Below are 15,210 nucleotides of genomic sequence, written 5' to 3'. Positions count from 1 at the left end.
AGGATAGTATGTTGTATGTTTGGGGAGGAGAAATAGGATGTAGGTTATTGTGGATGAAGCATCCACCAAAGAGAACGACGCTGTGCGAATGGGAAGGCCTCTGGCAAAGACGGTTTTCTTCTCTCGTTTTTCATTTCAAGAAAATTTTAAGCATTTTCTTTTGAAATAGTTATAGACTCATAGGAATTTGTAAAATTAGTACCCCCAGCTTACCCCAATGATGACATGTTACATAACTGCACTACAATATAAAAACCAGGAATTTGACCTCAGTGCATTACTGTTAACTATACTACAGATCTATTTTAATCATCTTTAAACCTGCGTTCACTTATATGTGTATAGCTCTATGCAATTTCATCACACATATAGATTCTTGTAATGCCACAATCAAGATACAAAATTGTACCATCAGCACAGAAGAATTCCCTCTGCTACCTCTATATTTGTGTACCCAAACCCCTTCTTTCTACTCCAGCCCCTGGCAACTACTAATCTGTTCTCCATCTCTATAGTGTTACCATTTGGAGAATGTTATATAAATAGAATCAAATGTCATACAGTATGTGATCTTTTGGAATTGGCTTTGTCACTAAGCATAATGTCTCTGAGGTCCACTCAGATTGTTGCACGTATTAATAGTTAATACTTTTTATTGCTAAATGATATTTCATTGTATGGATCTCCCAGAGTTCGTTTAACCATCAACCCACTGAAGGACAATTGATCTGTTTCCAGTTTTTTGTTGTTATCAATGAAAGTGCTATGAACATTCATGTGCAGGTTTTTAAATTTTTTTTTCAATTACAGCTGACATTCAATTTTATTTTACATTAGTTTCAGGTGTACAGCATACTGGTTGGCCAGTTATATAATCTACAAAGTGAATTTTTATGTGAACACAAGTTTTTATTTCTCTGTGATAAAGATCCAGGAGTGTAATTGCTGGAGTGTATGGTAACTGCATGTTTAGTTTTTTAAGAAACTGCCAAACTAGTTCCCAGAGTGGTTGTACCATTTTAGATCTCCAGCAGCAGCGTGGGAGAGTTCCATTTTCTCTGTATCCTAATCAGCATGGGGTGCTATCATTGTTCTCTTATTTCAGCCATTCTAATAGCTGTGTAGTGATAGCTCATCGTTGTTTTAATTTTTAATTTGTATTTCCCAAATGGCTAATGATATTGAACATCTTTTCATGTACTTCTTTGCCCTCCATATCTCCTCTTTGGTGAAGTATCTGTTCAACTCTTTTGCCCCTGTTATGATTGGATTTGGGGGGTTTTTTGCTGTTGAGTTTTGATTGTTCTTTATATCTTTTATTTACAAATCTTTGTTGAATATGTGGTCTGCAAATATTGTCTCTTAGTCTGTACCTTTTTATCTTTTTAACAGCATATTTCACAGTACAAAAATTTTAAATTTTGGTGGAGTCCAATTTATTCATTTTTTATTTTACGGATTTTGCTGTTGGTGTCATGCCTGAGAACTCTTTGCTTATCTCTAGATGCTAAAGATGCTCTCCTGTGTTATTTTCTAAAAGTTTTCTATCTTACCTTTAAATCCATGATCTATTCTGAATTAATTTTTGTATATGGTGTGAGTTTTAGGTTGAGGTGGCTTCTTTTCATTTTAAAAATTTGGAGCTTGGTGGCCGTTCAAATTATTGCGGAAAACGTGAATTATTTAGTAACTAGTACTGCCATTTGGAAAAAATAAAGTTCTATTCTTATAACAAAATAAATTCCAGATGGCCCAAAGATTTAAAATATAAACAGGCACATTAAAAAAAAAAAAAGTTTAACCACACTCATCATTAGAGAAATGCAAATCAAAACCACATTGAGATACCCTTTTTCCACCTATCAGATTGGTGGAGGTTAAAAAGATGGATAACATCCAGCGTTGGTTGGGTGTGGAAGAACAGTCATTCTCATACCAAGTTGGAGGGAGAGTAAATCAGCTTTGTATATTTGGATAACAACTTGGCAAAATCTGTGAAAATTAAAACCGAACATATCCTTTGACACAGATACTCCACGCTTAGAGATTTACCCTAGAAATATACAAATACTTATTGTACTGACTTGTGAAAATAACCTCAGTTTGGTCAGAGACTGATTTGAGTTTCAAAAAATGTTATAGAATGAACCCGTTGTGTAAAAATATGTTGCAAGTTATCAATATAATATTTTACATTTGAGTATTTTAACATATAGAATACATCTGGAAGGATATAAATATCTCAGTAGAGCGGTAACCTCTGATCAGTGAGATAGAGATAGCGTATTGGGAGAAGGAGAGGAGGATGGCAGAACAAGGGGCATTTCCTTGTACTAATTTACAATTATAAAAAATAAAAAACTTAGAGCTGGAAGTAAGCTTGGGCTCACTTATTCTGCCACACCTCCTCAGAATGTGTCCTGGCACTTTCCCTCACCTTACTTTACCTGTCCTTCCTTTTGTGCTCCGTATTTTGGGTGTTTATTGGATGGGTTTATTAGACTGTGAGCTCCCTAAGCAGGGCTGTGTCATCCTCATATTTATATCATTCCTAACACCTGGTTTAGTTTTTGGCACACAGAAGGAGCTCGATAAATGTTTGCCAGCTGGATGTCCAGCTTTAGGTCCTAGGAGGCATCTCGCTGACTGGCAGCATTATCCATGAGGGACCACAGGGTCCAAGGCAAATCTCAGTGCAAGGTCTGTGCTGCTCCCTGTGCCATGTTTTGTACAGCTTAAACTGGGAGGAATAATCTAGGGCAATCAGGAAGACACAACGAGGCTTCGGGGGCATCTTTAGATGGAATTGGATTCCAGAGAATAATAAATGGCCCCCCTAAGATGTCCCCTCCTCAATCCCTGTAACTTGTGGATATGCTATATAGAAGGCAAGGGGGCAGATGAGAATGTTCTGGATTATCCAGGTGAGGCTAATGTAGTCACCACAGTGTCCTTATACGTAAAAGAGGAGGCAAGAGAGTCAGAATCAGAGAAGATGTGACTCTGAAGGAAGGCTGGAGTGATGGGAGGTGAGAAAGACTCAACTGGCCTTGGCTGGCTTTGAATGTGAAGGCGGAACAAAGTGCGAGCCGAGGAATAGGCAGCCTCTAGAAGCTGGAAAAGGCAAGAACTGGATTCTCCCCTAGAATCTCTAGAAGGAACACAGCTCCCCTGACACCTTGATTTTGACCCAATAGTACCCATTTTGGACTTCTGACGTCTAGAAACAAATACAGGGGCATTTATAAAAGGATGCAGAAATGATGAGAGAAGGATTTCCAGCTCTACCTTGATATAAACTATGGGTCCTTTTATTATTATTATTATTATTATTATTATTATTATTATTTGAAATACACATTTTGACCTATAATCCCATCCTTTCATTAAAACTTTCTTCTTTGCATATTTTCTTCCAGTCTTCAGTCATATTCAATTGTAGGCTAAATGTCATTTTGTACCATATTTTTTTTCCCCTTCCAACTTCATATTATATCATAGACATTTATATCGTAGTACATTTATGTAATGTACTGCTGCATTACATATTTTAGAAGCCATCTGGATCCAAAGACATTTGGAACTAGAAGGGACCTTGGGATCATCTAATAAAATTTCTTGGTTTTCTAGGAAAGAACCTGAGATTTACAGAGACGATAGAACTATAACTGGAAGTGAAGTCTCATAAACTTGTAGCCCAAACACTTCCTTTGCATCCTTCCATCCTTCCATCTACCCAACCTGCCTCCAGGGTTACCCCCTCCAGGGTGGAAAATGGGAGCAGACTTCATAATTCTATAAATGTATCTAACTGTATTTTACCATGTATGCAGGATTTGTTTTAAGCAAGTAAGCTAATGCACACAGACACTGAAATGACTGTCATGGAGGAGGTTTTTGTACCCACAGGTCCCTAGAAACGGTAGTCATGACAGTCCGTGCAATGCCACATGGGGAAGCACCAGGGTCAGGAGGAGAAAGGGTGAGGGGAAAGCATGGACACAAGCCATTATTGTGGGTTTTCTGGAAAGTGATGGGCAAGGCTGAGCAGGGTTAGGATTGGAGAGTTTGAATAACGTCAGCAGACTCCGGGCTATAGGGTTGGGCTCCAGTTGTTTGGCACCTGGCCCTGGGTGACTTAGGGCAGTGGGAGGATTGGCTTGGTGGGTGAGAGCTAGATAAAGGAGATTGTTGGGATAGCGACTCCAGGCTGGCTGGTTTGCATATCAAAGGCATCCTTGCAGGAAGGTTGTTGGCTACTTCTAAGAATTAGTGAACCCTGGGAGGGACAGTTGGCCCCAGGGTCTACCAAGCTCCAAGATATCCAGACATCACAAAATAGAGAGAGAGAGAGAAAAAAAAAAAAACATGATTAATACAAAATGCTTCATTAGCCTGCATCATTTTCAAGGCACACATTGCTTTTAAAATATGTTTCAAGGCCTTCTGGGGATTGTCATACCAAGTTTATGCTTTACCTAAACATAATATATGTGTCTTCCAGGAAGCACTTCGTGTTGGCTTTGCTAATTCAGAAAAACAAAACAAAAAAGAAAGAAAAAAGAGGAATCTATCACAACGACCACCACAATAGAAAGGGCTATAAGCCTTCCACCCACGAACAAGGTTTATAAGACTTCCGAGAAGGTCGTGGTCCCAGGTAATGGTGTCCAGATGGAGGTGGGAGAGGCTGAGGAATAATCCCCAGGTGTAACTCAGTGGGTGGCAGAGCTGCCAGGGTCCAAGGTCAGGTGCAGACTTAGTTCCCAAAGGCAACTTGCTCATGGCCTAACTAAAGGAGATGGTTGGGGTATGACCTTCTTCCTCTTCTTCCTCTTCCCTTTTTTATGCCCCAGCCCCAGCCCCCTGTTCCAGTTCCCAGTCCTAATAGGTCTAGATCAGGGGTGTCCAAACTTTTTTCAACATTTTTTACCAAGGGCCATATGTGGTAAAATACACAAAGAGCCGGGCCACTCACTCAAGATGAAGTACGTATTGCTTCACCTGGTTTATTTAAGTAAACTACATATACTTTTGGAATTTGCTGCGGGCCAATAAAAAATGGATCGCGGGCTGCAGTTGGCCCGTGGGCCGCAGTTTGGACACCCCTGATCTAGATAGACCTCAGTGAGAGTGGACACCCTGATTTTCTCCCAGTGAGACTCTCACCATCCTCACTATAAAACAGGCTGCCTTAGCACAGTGCTTTCAGAATCCACTTTCCTGGGTGAGGAGGTGCGGGGGTGAGAGAATATTTTCCTCAGTGCTCTTGGAAGTTCAGTGATGCTGGAATTCAGACTTATGCGTTCATTCTCTTTCCGGGCTGGAATGGAACATTAAAAGGCAGGGTCCACCTCTTACTAGAAAGGGTCCTATTTGCTTCCCCATCCACATGTCCTCCACTTTTTTAAACCTATGTGGAGAAAAGAAGTTTTGGAAGCAGCTAGACGGAGTTCAAGGTGTCTCAGAACCCCGAGCAGCTGGGGGACGGAGTCGCTGTTTTTGGAAGGAGGACAGTGGCTAATAGAATCCTGTCTCCAGCCTCGGTGCGTGCTGTGTGTACACGTGCCGTGTCTTGTGTGTTTTCACTGCTTCAGTTTCCACCCGAAAACTCGGTCGACCTCTCCAGCCTCTGTTAATGGCTCTGCCGCTCCCTGGGGCATTTAATCCTCTAGAGCAGGGGTGTCCAAACTGCAGCCCGCGGGCCAACTGCAGCCCACGATCCATTTTTAATTGGTCCACAGCAAATTCCAAAAATATATTTAGTTTACTTAAATAAACCAGGTGAGGCAATACGTACTTCACCTCGAGTGAGTGGCCCGGCTGTTTGTGTATTTTACCGCATATGGCCCTTGGTGAAAAACGATGGAAAAAGTTTGGACACCCCTGCTCTATAGCCTTGGAGCACGTAATAATTTTATGCTTCCCAGTTTCGTTGTTAACCTGAGTGAAGGTCAGGGCTGCACCTCAGTGTCTCCTTTTTCTGCACCACCCCAGGAAAGGGGAGAAAAAATGGGCATACATTGAATGCACACTCTGAACTGGATCAGTATAGACATTAATCTGCACTATGACAGAAAAGGAGGCAGATGCTCGGAGACTGAAGGTAACACTCCCAGGTTCTCACAGCTGACCCAGGCTGTCCAGGCTCCAAAGCCAGTGCCTTCCCCACCAGGCCATGCACTAGGCACACAGCTGGAGTGCAGAAGACACCTGGTCTCAGGTGGTAGCTGTCTCCTGTTGCCTGTCACAGAGTCCCTCGCTCAGCCTGCCCTATTCCTTGCTTCTCTCTCTCTTCTCCCATGGGAGCATATAGACTGAGCCATCAAAAGGAAGGGCAAGGAGATGAATTCATCCACCCTGCTCAAGGTCAGCCTGGACCACAGGCATTTATTTCCCCTGGAGGAGTAGCTCAGAGGCATTGGCTCCCCACTGATAGCACATTTTCCCATGTGGCATTTGGGTTAAGATTGTTGTCGTGTGTTACTGTGAAAATGTTCTGGGAGTTTGGCAACACATTAAATTACCCTCGGTTGCACAATGGCATGAACTAGTCAGACTTCTATCTTCCAACCGGTAGATAGCAGAGTGCGTGCAGCGCCACAGGCTATGAGAGAGGGGGCATGAAAGAGGAGGGGGAGGACCCAGTCCACAGCCCAGGAAAACTAGTCTGGGGGGTGGTGGGGGTGGGGGTAGCACCCTGGGGGGCTAGACCAGTGCTCCTCTGACTTGGAGGTACATACAAATTACCCAGGGACCTCGTTAAAATGCAGGTGCTGCTTCAATAGGTCTGAGTGGGTCCTACGAGTCTGATTTCCAACAGGTTCCCAGGTGATTCCACTGTGGCTGATCCGAGGACACCCCCACCCCTTCAGTAGCAAATAGCTGAGGGCTCTGAACAGCTCCCAGAGGGAGAATGGAGGATGCCACGAGGAGGGGTGGAGGCCAGTGTAGACCCAGAGCATCTACTCCACATTTCCTTTGAGGGACTCCGGACCTCGTATGTGCCTCTGCCCTTTACCTCACTCTGAATCCATTCATGCTTCAAGTCCCATACCTGCCAAAAGGCCCCTCTCCCTTGATCCCATGACCCTTTAAAAAGATCTGTTCCTCCAAAACTGTTTATGCCAGTTTTTCCTGCAGGCCTTTCTGTATAGCAAAGGGGATTGGGGTTGGGAAACTGAGCTAGCAGATAATAACTCAACCTCATTATGCCCCTCTCCAGGGCTTATTGCTCAAGAAAAGCCATGGGGGAAGATTTATTGGGCAATAGGAACCCAAGAGTATTTTGCTAAGGGTGACCCTGGTCACCGCCCCTCTGCCCCCTTCGTGGCTGCCTCTTCCTGAAGAGCCCAAGGCTGTGGGGCTGCATCTGCAGAAGTTTCCTTGTGTACTAACTGGGTGGCCTTGGTCCCTTCATGCCTGGTCTGCTCAACAGCTTAACAGAGGCCTCACGGGGAGACACACTGGGGGCTGTTTGTCTAGGGAAGGAGGCTCTGACCTTCCCACATCACTTGCTGCCTGCCAGAAGCAATTTGAGACCTACTCTCTCCCACTCCCTCCAGCTCTCAGTGTTCCCCATAAAACTGAGCAGAGGCTGCCAGAAATGGTACCCCAAAATGATGGTATCCAGGGCAGGTGATCACCTGAGAAGGGACAGAGCCAGTTTCGGGGGATGGTGTGGGTGTACATGTGTTGGGGAGGAGCTGGGTGCTGAGATTCTGCTTGGCTCTCCAGAGGGTCCTGTGACCCTGTGACTAGCTACCCAGGGCCTGGGGTCCCAGAGAGGCTGTCCCACAAAGAAAACTGCTTTTGCCCCAGAACTACCCACCAGGGCTTCTGTGACAGAGACGTTCCTGAAAATTATTTGGGACAACACAGCTACAGACCACTGGGCAGGGACTGAGTCGCTAGGCCAGAGGTTCATATTTGGCCTGAGGCAAGTCCTGCCATTGTGGGGGGCAACGCAGGTGAGGCCTGGCTGGTGTTTCCTTAGTTTGCGAGTGAAATGGCCACCCAGTCATGTGGAGAAGGAAGGGCAGACCCTTCTAGACCCCCCGTAGCACCCTGATTTCTGAAATGTTTTGGGCCCTAGCAAATGCTTTCTTCCCGTTCATACATTTATCCGGGTTTCCATCCGCTCTGAAGGGGCTCGGGGACAGGAAAGTGGGGAAATAGGGAATAATCTGGAAGGCATGGAGGCACGTATGCTAAAAGGAGGGAAATGGGCTGAACCAGGAGACGCTGTGCCCTTCCTACTTAAAACCTCGCAGAATTGGATGTTTTACAACCTTAACTATCACTTTCGAAGTGGGGAAACTGAGGTTCCGAGAATGTAAATGACTCATGTAAGATTACGCATTAGTGGCTAAGTCAGAACTTTAACCCATGTCTCTCAATTGGTAAGTCTCAATTTTATTTCTATCTCCTAAACCATGTGATTTTGATTTTAGAATGTTTTAATACAGTCCAAAAATGCAGAGGTAATTGCTATAATTTAATTTATGTCATGCATCTTTTAAGAAAGAAATAAAATGTTACAGGCACAGCCAAAGTCCCATTGCCAGTGTTTGATTTCTGTGACATATCAACGGACATGTTAAGGCCTTTTTTAAAAAAACCACCTGTTCGCATATCTTCTTGTCAGAGCAGCAGGTGGCTGATTGATAAGTAGAAAAACTTGATGGGTCAGATCAAGCATGACACTGCTTTGTCCACAGGGACCTCTGGACAGGAGGGACCCAGCTACAGGAGGCGTGGGGAGGGGACGGTGGGAGGTGAAGTGGGGTGGCAGGAGGAGTCCAGCCTAGCCAGGGGGTCTAAGAGTCGGGGGTGGGGGTGGGCACCTGGAGCCCAGCACATCCCTCATAGCTATCTCCCTCACCCAGTGTCCCTGTCATTTGGTGCCGTCTGAGTTCTGAGCAGGAGAAAATGTGTGGAAAGAACGGCCAGGGATGGGGATCCCACAATGAGGGGAAAGAGGCCAGGTGAGATACCTGGTCTTGACAGACAGACGTACCCATCTCCTCCAGTGAGGGCTCAGTGCTGAGGGCAGAGGTGGGACCATTTAATATCCAGATGTTTTAGGGTGACCAAGCATTTCACGGGGACTGCATGAAATAGGTCTTTCTAAACTACTGAATTTCAGTAATACAGAAATCCTTGGCTTTGCACCAAAACAGTAGTAGCTAACACTGGACACTTAAAATGTGACCTTTAAAGTCCTTTTCCTATAGTAACTCACTGAGTCCTCACAAAAATCCTATGAATAAATATTATTGTACCCCCACTTGACAGAAGAGGACGCTGAGGCAGAGACGTTGCCTAACTTTGCTGCAGCCACTCAGCTAATAAGTAACAAAGCCAAAATGCAGGCTGACCCAAATCTGGCTTGTTTAATCAACAGGTGATGATGCTTTTTGTTGGTGGCACTTCCGCCAGGGTCCCCACAGAGGAGACAGCACCACATCCTTGAGACGTGAGTAAAAATTGTCCCTGGAGGGAAGAGGAGTATAAGTTGGCGGGGTTGGGGTGGGTGTTATAGGACACACTGTCTGCCCTCAGTGAGCTTAGAGTCCAACTGGGAAATAAGATGCACGTGGAAAGGCAGCCTTCATCTCTCATGTGTCCCTGAGATTCCCCATCAAACCTCAGGAAACGATAGATTACATAGCATACGAATGCATTTACATGTAAAAAAAAAATGCAGAAAAATGATCCGCACTAACTTGGGGATGTGGTTACCTCTGGGGAGGGAGTGAGGAGGATGGGGTGGGGCTTTAGTTGTATCTGCATTGTTTCATTTCTTTAGGGAGATCTCGTAAACAGAAAATAATCACAATCAATAAACATTTCTTAAACCTTGTTAGTCTCTGGAGATAACCAACTATTAGGTTGGTGCAAAAGTAATTGCTGTTTAAAAGGTTAAAAATAATTGCAAAAACCACAATTATTTTTGCACCAACCTACTATAAGACCTGGTTCTGGCCCAGGAGGAGTTTATACTTTGGTTGAGGAGACAGACGTCTCCTGGAAAAAAACAATGAAACTTGCAGGGGGTCCTAGGTACTAGGTGTTAAGTCAATATTGGACAGCAAGTGCTGTAGGAATTCCCCAGCTGTAAAATGCGAAGGGTGGACTGGATTATACTATTATTGTTACATTATTATCATATATAATTATAAGTATGTCAGCAGCGGGACCCTTTGCAGATGAAATTTTACATGGACACTAAATACATGACAGATAAAGGCAAATCGGTAGCCACTGAACAGAAGCAGGGAACTCGTGACCCCCTGCCCTCCACACACAGCTAGCATCCATTTGTCCCAGTGTTGTCCTGAGAACCCTTATCGTGTTTCAGAACCTGGTTTGAAAACCACTAGACATGGGGCCTCTTCAACTCACTCTCGAAGATTGACAGCTTCAGGATAGAAGGCTTCCTGGAGGAGATGGGCCTTCAAAACGACCTGGGCACATGGAGAAGATTGGAGTAGGTAGAGAAGAGGAAGAAGGGCCTGCCTGATAAGGGACCCACCTTCAACCACCACACAGAACAGTTTATATACAACAGGCCACTCAGGGGCTATGGAGGGTTTGGAGCAGAGAGAAGTGATACGGTCAAATGTGTGTTTTACAAAGACAGTGCTGGCGCAAGTGATGACCAGTACTGAGGCTGACCCGGGCCAGTGAGAGTGAGATGAGAGAAGGTGGGCCTAGGCCTTCTGCAAAGGAACAACTGGTTTGGGGGCCACAGGGTGGGCTCTGGGCTCTAAGAAGCTGAGTTTAAAATCTCAGTTCTGCCCCTCTTGAGTTGCATGCTCTTAGCCTCCCCTGGCCTGTTACCTCCTCTGATAAGAAGGAGTGACAACAGCTAGCCACTGTGAAGAACTGTACTGCGGACCAAATGTGGTTGTGTATGCGAAGTACCTTGGTCAGTGTCCAGACCTAGGAGAGCTCCAGCCACCATTGTCCCTGACACCCCAGTGAGCCATGTCACTTTCCCCACCAGCACAGAGGGAGGAGGCAGCAGGCCAGGCCTTCGCCAGCTCACTCTGGACACGATTTGTCAACAGTTCTGTGTTTCCCCGAAAATGAGACCTAGCTGGACAATCAGCTCTAATGCGTCCTTTGGAGCAAAAATTAATATAAGACCTGGTCTTATTTTACTATAATATATGACTGGATTTATAACATAACATAACATAACGTAACGTAACGTAACGTAACGTAACGTAACATTACATAACATAACATAACATAACAACATAACATAATATAATATATACCGGGTCTTATATTAAGCTAAGTTGCTGACTTAGCTTTGCAACTGGGCAGGAGAATGCCATTTCCTCTCTGGTTGTGGAACTAGAAAGATGTGATTCGGAGCTGCCAGTGGCCATGTGCCTGTGTGGCTGTGGTTTCAGTCAGTCTGAGACAGTGAACAGTGAAGCTAACTGCTCAGAGAGAAGCAGAGCTGAGAGGCGGGTGGAGAGACCCTGCATGAGCCCTGGTTTCAGCCAGCTTCACCTTCAGCCTTCCTGTTCTTCAGCTCTGTGGGCCAAGAAAGTGCTTTGAAATTTTTGCTCATGAGTTGGGTTCCCATCACTCACAGCCCAGAGCGTCGCAGATAACCACTGGTTTGACTCACTCCGTTTTACCCAAGCTGAAGGTGAAGCTGGGAGAGATGAAGTATCTCATCCTCCAGTGTGGAGCTGGTCAGTGGCAGGGCCAAGACAGAATCCAGTAGATTCAATTACACTGATTCTCAAAGCAATACTCAGCTCAGGAACAGTCATGAACCTGGGCTCTGAGTCAAGAACAGTTCAATGTGAAGGAGCTGATCGGATCGCTTTTCCTTTCAGGGTGTTTGAACAAGAGCCTGGAGAGGAGGTGGAAGAGAGGGGAGAGTGGCAGGGTAATTCATTGGCAATGCTTGCTTTATCAGCCCTCCAGAGTTATTGCTATTCTATACCCAGACGGCATGGTTTAGATACACAAGTTCAAACCAGGACAGAAGACTTGTAAACAAGGTCAGTGGGTGTATATTCAGATCCTAACTTACAAGCTGTGTGACTTTGGCTAGGTCCCTTAATTTCCCTCATTTCTTCGGCTGTGTGAGAATAATGCTTTCAAAGATGGAGATTAAATGAGACACTACTTATGGAGGACATTGCTGCATTGGAAAGTGTCCCACACATCTTGTAGCCACCAGCCTCACTAGTGTTATCAGTTCGTATTTGTCACACTGAAACCATGGCCAACAACAGCTGGTGTCTATGGAGGCCTTCCTCTGTTGATTCATTGTCTCCTTCTGTCCATTCCCATCTGTCAACATCGAAACAGGAAGGTCAAGGGCTTCACCTGAAAAAGAAAGCTGAAACATTGAAGCAAAGGCTTTGGGTGGAGTCCCAAGGAATTTGGGGAGTTCCCTGTTTTCCATAGTGGGGAAACTGGAGGCAATGGTGTCCTCTGGTGGGCAGTTTAAGTTCTGCAAGAAATGTCTGTGGGTTACACACTTTGTGCCATTATCTCCAACACAAATGTTCCGGGGTTACGCATAATACTTTTGTTTGATGTATTTAAAGGACTGATTCTGAATACAGGCATCCCTGGATGGAAAACAGTTCCCATGGAACAACATCTAAAGGTGCTCCTCAGGCCAGACCTTTCCGCTTTGACAATTCTCTTTGGGGTTGCAATGGAAATATTTGGATCAGTAAGACAGCGCATACTGCTCGATCATGAGCAAATATAGCTGTATGTTTAGGTAGTCAAATAATAGTCAGGAGCAGCTGCCTGTAATGCATATGAAACAGCAACAGAATATAGTGGAAAGTATACTCCTTTGGAGGCTCAACTTCTGCCTCTATCTTTAGTGGTGGTGATCTTGGATAACTTTCTTAATCACTCTGAGCCTTGGTTTCTATTTTGGGGGCTTTTTGGACTCCTTGGACCCTAGAATTTAGGAAGTGGTTATGATGACTAGATGATTTAAGACAAGACAAGTGCTGAGCACTTAGTGTGGGCTTAATAAACATTTGTCATTTTTCTCTACCCACGGTCTAGACACCTCTTCCAACTTGTTTCCCACGGCTTCTCCAATGGTTCCACTCAACTACACTATCATATAAATATTCACGGAGCGCTCTTATCTGCCTGCACTGCTGAGTTCTGGACAAGGAAGAAGAGAGAGGTAGGAGGAAAACTGACAAGGGGTGGTGGTGAGAAGGTCGAGGACCCAGAACTTCCAAACCTTCCTAGTGGAAATGTAAATGAACACAACTACTTTGGATACAAAGTAGGATCTACTAAACCTGGCCATAGGCGCACTTCATGACCCAGAATTTCCACATCTAGAACGTACCCAACGGACACATGCTCAAATAGCCACCAGAAGATCTGTGCGAGAACATCCATAGCAGCACTGATTATAATAGTCTTGACGTGGAAACTGCTCAAATGCCCATCCAGAGTAGACTAGACAAATCCCCTCCGGTATGTTCATACCCCAGAAAATTGATCAACCAGAGGAATGCACAAATTGCAGCTAACCACAACAACAGGAATGTACCTCACAAACATAATGTTAAGTGAAAGAAACCAGACAATAGAATATGCACCACGTGATTCCATGTAGATAAAGTTTGAAAACAGGCTAAGTTAATCTGTGGTGTTAGAAGTCAAGCTAGTAGCCTCCATTGGAGTGCGTGACAGCAAGACTACAAGAGAGCTGGTGGGGGGTGGGGTGTTAACGTTCTATTTCATGGTTTGGGTGCTGATTACCTGAGAAATTCACTTTGTGCAATTCAACTTAGGTGTACATGAACTAGTCATGCACTTTTTTCCTACATGTGTTATACTTCAATGAAAATGTATAAAGATAAAAAAAATTGGGTACAATGTATTTCTTCAATCAAGAGGCTTATGCTCTTACTGGAGAACAATGCAAGAAACAACCAACTACAATCCAAGAGTGAAATATGTGCTACCACAGGGGAAACCATGAGTTGTGAGAGCCCAGCACATTCTAACCAGAGATCCTGACCCTGTAGCCCAGGAAAGACCTCTTCCAGGAGGTGGCTTTTGGTCTGGGCCTCAGAGGCCACAAGGAAGCCATGTCTGGCAGGTGCTCAGGAGAACCAGCATGGCTGACTGACTATAGAGAAGGGACCTCGAGAACCCACAGGACCTGAGGCTGGAAATACAGCCACGTGTCAAATTCTGGAGGCTCTCCTGTGTCAGGTTAAAGAGTGTGGTTTGGGTTTTGAAAGGAACACACAATATATATTTTTAAAAATCTGATAGCAGCGTGAGAAATGGCCTGGACAGAAGAGTATGGAGGAGGGAGATGAGTTAGAAGGCAATTGCACGTGGCCAAGCCTGAGATGAGGACTGAACTTAGTAGCAGTGAGAACCTAAAATAGGACAGGGAGAGGAAAAGAACGAGTGAAGTAGGACGGTGGAGTGTCAGCCTGGGTCCCAGGCAGGACGGAGCAGTGTGCACAAGACAGGGAATATGGAAAGTGGAGCAGGAGGACGGTGGAGAGCAATGGGCTTGGTTTTAGACTGAAGTGTCAGGGAAATATTCAAGTAGAGCTGCCCAGGAAGTAATGGGCAATTTGGATCTGGGACGCAGGATGGAGGGTCGATGGAGCTGTAGGTGTGGGATTGGGGAGTGACTTGCCTAGAATGGTAGTGAAACCTTCAGAGTAGATGACATCAGCTGGGGAGAGGGCAGACATGTGGACACTGATGGTGGACACATCCAGGCTGCTGCTTCAGTGTTGCCTTACACAGACTCTCTGGTTCCCACGCACACTGGGCTGTGTAGTCCTCTCTGCATCCCTCTGTGTAGATTCCCCAGCCTTCCCCTCCACTCATCCAAATTGATTCACGCTTCCAAGGGGCTTGTCTCAAGCTCCTTCTCTTTAATGGTGTTTTCTCCGATTACTTTGGCTTGGTTTATTTCTCTTCTAAACATCTATTGTACTTGCACTAGCTGATCTTCTAATTACCTGCCCGTATCCTCTATTAGTTGAGATACATGTGCAGCCGCCACAACAAAGGCCAAAATAACAATAGCTTAAACAAGACATGCTTATTTTTCTCTCATATGGCAGTCAGCGTGTAAGCAGAGCAAAGCTAATAAGGTGATTTCATAGGGCTGGAGACCTGGGCTTCTTCCATCTTGTTGATCTGTCATAGTCT

This window comes from Rhinolophus sinicus, linkage group LG07 (genome assembly GCF_036562045.2).
Source record: "Rhinolophus sinicus isolate RSC01 linkage group LG07, ASM3656204v1, whole genome shotgun sequence".
NCBI classification, from domain to species: domain Eukaryota; kingdom Metazoa; phylum Chordata; class Mammalia; order Chiroptera; family Rhinolophidae; genus Rhinolophus; species Rhinolophus sinicus.
The sequence above is the reverse complement of the archived record's forward strand: the minus strand, read 5'-3'. Positions refer to the sequence as shown.